Below are 6,000 nucleotides of genomic sequence, written 5' to 3'. Positions count from 1 at the left end.
AATAACCCTACCTATACTTTAAGCAACTACCTCAGCGGCATGCTTTTTTTAGGTGAATGCCATATTGCATTATTTAGTGGCTGTGCGATTTTGATTACTACGGGGAGTGAATTAGTGGTTATATCTGGAACTTCGAAAACCACAAAGAAGCTTTTTCTTTGCAGTGATGTGGCTGTTTTTCAGAGCAAGCAGACAAACTAAAAATATAATTATTTTATGAATTAATCACAATTTTGACAAGATTGACAGAACGTGATGGTATGTGTCAAGATTGATGGGTGGTGGAGGACGTGCATCCAAATGAAGAACTTTAGATGTCAGACAGGGATGAAGACAGGCGGGAAAAAGTTTGCAGACTACCTGACAGGTACAATAGAATACTTTAAAAGGATAAAGAATAGAACAGATTTGAGAGAAGAAAATTAGTTTCTATCAACAAAGAAAAACAAGTCGGATGGCAAAGTAAAACTGCATAGGAACTAAATTAGAATAATTAGGAAACTGCTGTGTTTGTCAGTAATTCAGATAGCAACAAAGGAAAATATTTGAACAAAAGAGTAAGAACGTAGGAGTGATACATTTGATTTTGTGCTTTTGCATATTAGCAGCACACTTGCTGGTAGATGGAAAATATATTTTATTTTGCACATAAATGACCTTCGTTTTTGTTTCAGTTCACAATCTAACGGTAACTGCATATTGTTTAAAAATACAGCAATATTTCATAAAGGCTTTCATTTAGGTTAATAATACACTATGACGGAGTGTACATGTTACATCTGACAACATGATACAATTCAGTCTATGACAAAAATATGAAATATGAACACACAAACTTGCATTTATGTACTGTGAACTTTGAAATACTTTGAATTTTTTTGAAATACGAACATATCTGTTGATTTCCCACTCTGGGTCTGTGGCAATACTTATAACCAAAACCAATCCCAAGGGACGGATGGGAGCTGAACGGGTGATACAGCAACAGGGCAAGGCTGATGTTTGAACGAAGTGTGCTAAATCAAAGCAGGGCAACATGTGTTAAAATTTCGATGATGATGAGTCTTTATTTCGAACAGTTAAAACATGAAAGGATGACTTTTGTTTTTATAAAAATAAATTCCAATAAATAACACTTTAAAGTACCATATTTAAGTCACAAAGAAATAAAAGAAAACAACCTCTAATTATTACTGATCCCTTTCTGGATAGCTTTATCTGTGGCTTTACTTTGTGAATGTTTGAACAATGTTTGCTCTAGCGGGAACTTTTTTTGCAATGCCTTTGATGAAACTAAAGAAACATAACAGATGAAAAATCTACTCGAGAAGGCAAAACGTGCAAGTGCCGTTTTTCCAGTAATGTAAAGGCTGAATTTTATGCAGTTTGATTGATGTAAGGTGGGTAACCCTCGACCGTTATATGTGCACTTTTACCTCCTTGCTCTCCACAGCTGTTTCCTGACACAAACTGTTTTAAAACTGTGGCAGCAATACAAACCAAAGCCTTTATGCAACTACACACGGAATACCAATAAGATATCCTAGTAGACAGCTACTGGTCACCTTGCAGCTCTTCCTGTCTAAGTTGGGTCATTTCCTCTTGAGTCATGTTGTAAAGGTGTGGGTTGTTTGGGGTTTTACAGCTTGAAACAGTGGTATAAAGAGTAAACAAGACGGAGGTTTTATTCATGTAATCACTTAAAACCAACCTAAATTCATCTTTGTGAGTCCTAGTTACTAATAGTGGAGCGAGCAATGGAATGGTAGCCATAGAGGATTGTTGCACTGTTTGCCATATTGCTTCTTGCCCATAGTGTTAATGATAATAATTAATTGCCAAATGTCTTTTGTACTTCTGCCTCACAGTTGGGGATTTAAGGTTCAGATTTAAATCAAGACTGCAGGTCTTCCTGTGAGTCGTTTGCATTTTCTTCCTGTCCCTCATCAGGTACTTCAATTTCATTCCAAAAATAGGCATGTTAGTTTAAATGAAATCTCAAAATGTGTGTGTGAAAGTTGTATGTGCAAAGAGCTGGAAACTGACCAGTCCCCGTGTACCCTACCTCTCACCCAAAGTCAGCGAGGTTATTTTCATTAAAGACAAGCACTATTGAAAAAGGATGTATGGATATTAAAATCAGACTAACAGCGTACCAGACTTTAAATGTTAAAATGAGTCACCCCCCCACAAAAAAAAAAAAAAAATCTCAAGTGATTTTAAAAATAGCTTGTACAAGTGTTCTGGGAAAACACCATCAAACATTCCATTTTGGCTGTCATACAGCATCACATTCCCCTTCATCTCAGTGACAATAAATCATAACAATTCCAAATTGAAGCTGTTTATCGTGAGTCACAACAACTGTTTCAAGAGCATCCCAAAACACTGGCTGCTTCAGAGTGGAATCAGTTGTGGAGGAGCTTTGGAAAACACTTGAAAAGAGGTCCCAAATGGTCCCACTCATAAACACTTTGCCCCTCAAGTGTGCTCAGTGAAATCGCCCTCTCGTCATGAAATGAGGCAGATTGTTTGTGACAATTAGGGCGATGCCAGATACTACTGCCTGCTGTGCTCCACACAATCGCTGCCCCCCATCAGCCAAGTGTGGTTATCAGCAATTACAAATGGAAAAGAACTCTATAGCGATTAGACCCAGGGAGTGGCAGCTTGCCCTGCCCTAAACAAGAACGCAGTGTTTGCTTAATGTTTGCACGAGGTCCCACTGAGGGAGCAGCATGATAAAAATGAAAGGAAGGAGGAAAGGAAGGAAGAAGGAAATCTTACCAGAAAAAAGATCTATATGTCTTTTTTCTGGTAGCGAGCAGCAAATTATTGAAATGGCACCTGAGCTTTGATCAAGTGTGTAAGATAAAGAAGAAACGAGCAGAAATTAAAACATAGCAAAAGGAAGGAAGGAAGAAAGGAAGGGAGGGAGGGAGGAAGGAAGGAAGGAAGGAAGGAAGGAAGGAAGGAAGGAAGGAAGGAAGGAAGGAAGGAAGGAAGGAAGGAAGGAAGGAAGGAAGGAAGGAAGGAAGGAAGGAAGGAAGGAAGGAAGGAAGGATAATGAGACGCATTAAACAAATATATATTGGATCAATAAAGATCAGTGAAACAAAATCAACAAATAAAATTGATCAAAAATAGAAACATTAATAGAAATGAATAAATACAATAAATAAATAGAACAATGACTCGAAAATGTAAATAGTATATAAAGACCAAAACTGGGTTAACCAATCATAGATGTTCAGTAGTGGGCAAAATATGGACAACAAGGTCAAGGAATTGAGCCATTATAGCCTCAACAGAAGATGTTACCTTAGCTAGAACCGGTGTTATCAGCCATATAAAGGTAAATTTACAGGACCCTGTGAGTGCTTGTAACAGATGTAAGATGATCATATCTATTCAATAGCCTGAACACCATCACAGCATCTGTTTCCAATCTATTCGACTCGACGTGAACCTTCCCCCGGACTGCAAAATGGTCATTTTTATTTCCCCGTAAAGCTCTGAGTTATGAGACGTATTAACTATTTGTAGGCTTTTATTACTGTTGTTATTACCGTATTATCCTCACAAATGTTACGCTACATTAGCTATAATTCCATACTCCCTTCCCTCTCCCTGAAGGCTTCCTTGAAGTGGTTGCAAAACTCTTGTTTATAGTTGTTCCTATCATAGATCAAGTTCTCATCTGACCATTGCCTTTGTCTTTGTCCAGTGAAACACAGCGTATGTACAATAATCTAGCCCACGCTGCAGAGAAAGGGATGAAATAAAAGTAGCATCTGTTGAAGTGATTGCTCATGGCAGGCTACATACCACAATGTGCATCTATGCATCTGCACATGACATCAAGCAGAGCAACACTGATGGAAGAGAGAGTAACTTCCCACCTAACTTTCCCATTCATATGCACAACAGTTTCCATTTCTTTTCAATTGCAGCACAGTACTACAATATCAAAAGGCCATGTCAGACTACATTAGAGGCTTGCAGCTGCCATCTAGTGGCAACATCTAGTCATTGCTGTATCACCGTGAAAGGTGACCTTTGCTCTTTGATGTGTGTGTCTTTAGACAATAATGCTCAGTTTTGATTGACATGATAATAAATTTAATAAATAAAATATATTTTTTGATAAAAATACAGGACTGTCAGTATGATGGGTGACAGTCAAAGCTGAACATTATTCCCCACAACCCTGAGCTGTGGTGTCTGAGAGCAAGACACTGATACACCAAACTGCTCCTTGGGTACTTAGGTAGTTGCCAGCGCCAGTGTGTGCCGCTAATTGTGTGTGTTTGCGGTGTTCACGACTGTGATGGGTGATAAGCAGAGGTAAAGATTTGTGTATGCATGCAAGCAATGGTACTAATAACAATGATTCCTTTTTTTCGTACTAATTAGACCATGCTCGTGTATCTAATAAAGTCTCCAGTGAGCTAATAAACACAAAGACACTGATGATTACATAAATACAGCCTTGCAATGTGATTATAGATTTAAACACAATATATTGTTTTAGCATACCAAGCTCAGAAGATGATATCAACATCTAAAATAGATAGCTCTTCCCAGTCGAACAATGTATATAAAATAGAAGAAAGAAAACAAAAACAAGTTAAACTTGAGAAAGACTTTAATTGTTTCCAAGTGTCCTGGATTCACTTGTGTGTCTTTCCTTTTCTTCTCCTGCCAAAGTAAATTCAAAAGAATGATATTCATGTTTTTTCAGTTTCACTTTTATGGGACAGTAATAGATTTCCGAAGGATGTGCTCCACGTGAGTGCAGCTCAGTGATCAAACGGGATTTAAGTGATCTCCTGTGGTGAAGGAAAAGAGGTGGGACACTTGAGACCTTTTGAATGGGCTTTCTGGTCTTTTGATGGTGTGTGTAGAGTCATCTCAATCACAAAGAAGCGAGAGTCAAAACTCAATATGCTAGCAGACCTCTACGGGTAGATGATGTAAAGTTGGCTGGAGCATTCAATAGCCTCCATTGATTTTTACAATATTCAGATGGTTCTATGCACTTTGTTGTTATTATTGTGAATGAAATACGGTGACATCCACCACACGTGTTCACGGAGCTCGCAATCAGCCTAGACGTCGAACAAACTGGGTTCAGCAGACGTATTGATTTTATTTCCTTAGTTCTTTCTTTATTTCCATTTGTTCATCATTATTGTATTTTATCGTCATGCGGCTCTTACATGTGAAGGTCTCACCTACCTCTTGGTACTTACTACACCACTGAACCAGGAGCTTTGAGCTGATGACCTGTGGCCGCGGCCTGTGATCTGGTGCAGGTGCAGATGGCTGCTTGAGTTGGTGTTACCTCACCTGGATGCTCTGTACACCGCCGTGCCATCATTATAGTTAACCTGTATGCTATATATGCGTCTGTGGCCGTATCCTGGAGTTATTTTTATTCCATGTAACGAAGAGAAGAGAGTTATATTTTTGTTAATCACTTACATTTCACTTTTTTAATATAATAAATAGGTATTCATAGGAATAAAAAGGTAATATTTGTGATTGAGATAAATACTTAAAGATTTGACCTTAGTCTTTTTTTTGTTTAGTATGCCTCTCACTGGTCAGATGTGGCTACTGCATTTAGAGGCGTGCTCTCCTTGATGGGGTGAAGGGTCAAAAGCAAGGTGGCTGCATTAAGTCAGTGAGTTAAGCATGCATGTAGGCCCCTTGGTTAGATAAGGTTTTTCAAAGCATTACTTGGATTGTTGTCGGTGAGTTTGCACATTGTTTCAAGCTTGAAAGATCAGTTAATTCACCTCAACTTAATGACCTAACCAACACCCACAAGTTGAATCCTGAACTCCTTGCCTGAACAAACAAATGGTAAGTCAATGCATTGAAGCTTTTCTGAGACCTGCACATGCCTTTGACTTATGAACATTGAAATTTGTCAAAAAAATGGCACAAACTAATTGATAAAACAACCGACTTTGGGTATGTTAAGCATATAAT

At 38.3% G+C, this 6,000-nt stretch overlaps 1 protein-coding gene across 4 annotated transcripts in view; it reads left to right on the top strand.

Moving 5' to 3' along the window:
- Positions 1-1,878: 1,878 nt before the first annotated feature.
- Positions 1,879-6,000, top strand: part of kirrel3b (kirre like nephrin family adhesion molecule 3b) — a 259,565-nt gene continuing 255,443 nt past the window's right edge. For 3 of the 4 annotated variants that reach the window (XM_088381355.1, XM_088381354.1, XM_088381351.1), the window contains exon 1: positions 5,673-5,871. The gene's annotated coding sequence lies outside the window, so the exon portion shown is untranslated. Of the gene's footprint in view, positions 1,951-5,672; positions 5,872-6,000 lie in introns of those variants that run through there. The other variant, XM_088381352.1, reaches the window with a different exon arrangement.

The sequence above is a fragment of the Syngnathus floridae genome, chromosome 7, assembly GCF_059516105.1.
Source record: "Syngnathus floridae isolate MCC-2025c chromosome 7, RoL_Sflo_1.0, whole genome shotgun sequence".
Lineage (NCBI taxonomy): Eukaryota > Metazoa > Chordata > Actinopteri > Syngnathiformes > Syngnathidae > Syngnathus > Syngnathus floridae.
The sequence above is the reverse complement of the archived record's forward strand: the minus strand, read 5'-3'. Positions and strand labels throughout refer to the sequence as shown.